This window comes from Ornithorhynchus anatinus, chromosome 2 (assembly GCF_004115215.2).
Source record: "Ornithorhynchus anatinus isolate Pmale09 chromosome 2, mOrnAna1.pri.v4, whole genome shotgun sequence".
NCBI classification, from domain to species: Eukaryota; Metazoa; Chordata; class Mammalia; order Monotremata; family Ornithorhynchidae; genus Ornithorhynchus; species Ornithorhynchus anatinus.
The window spans coordinates 51,096-51,961 of NC_041729.1; positions in this window are offsets into that span (position 1 = coordinate 51,096).

Consider the following 866-nt stretch of genomic DNA (forward strand, 5'->3'; position numbering starts at 1 on the left):
TCCCGCGTGGGACCGCTTCCAGGTCCCGGGCCCGATGTCCCGGGCCCGGTCCCGGTCGCGGCCAATGGGCGGCCTCTCCTGCGGCTGAAATCACCGCCCCCGCCCGCTCCGCCAATCCGGCGTGAGGACCGGCCGCCGCCCAGCCAACCGCACCCGGGGAAGCCTCGCCCGGAATTCAAACGAACGAGAAAGCGGCGGGCCTGGCGGCGGGCGGGGCCCGGCAGCCTCCGGAGGCCATTGCACCACCTAATGATCATGATAGTCATGGCCTTTGTTAAGCGCTCACTATGTGCCGAGCACCGTTCTAAGTGCTGGGGAGGACTCAAGGCGATCAGGTGGTGCCACGTGGGGCTCACAGTCTTCAGATGAGGTCACTGAGGCCCAGAGAAGTGACATGACTTGCCCCACGTCACCCAGCTGACAAGTGGCAGGGCCGGGATTCGAACCCATGACCTCTGACTCCCGAGCCCGGGCTCTTTCCGCTGAGCCACGCCGCTTCTCTGAGAGGGGAAGCAGGGGCGGGGCAAGAGGCGCGGAGGCCAGCGCACGGCAATAATAATAAGAGTTGTATTTGTGAAGCGCTTACTGTGTGCAAAGCACTGTTCTAAGCGCTGGGGGGGGGGAAATACAAGGTGATCAGGTGGTCCCACGTGGGGCTCACAGTCTTAATCCCCACTTTCCAGATGAGGTCACTGAGGCACAGAGAATAATAACGTTTGTTAAGCGCTTACTATGTGCAGAGCACTGTTCTAAGCACTGGGGGAGATACAGGGTAATCAGGTTGCCCCCCGTGAGGCTCACAGTTAATCCCCATTTTACAGATGAGGTAACTGAGGCACAGAGAAGTGAAGTGACTCACCCATAGT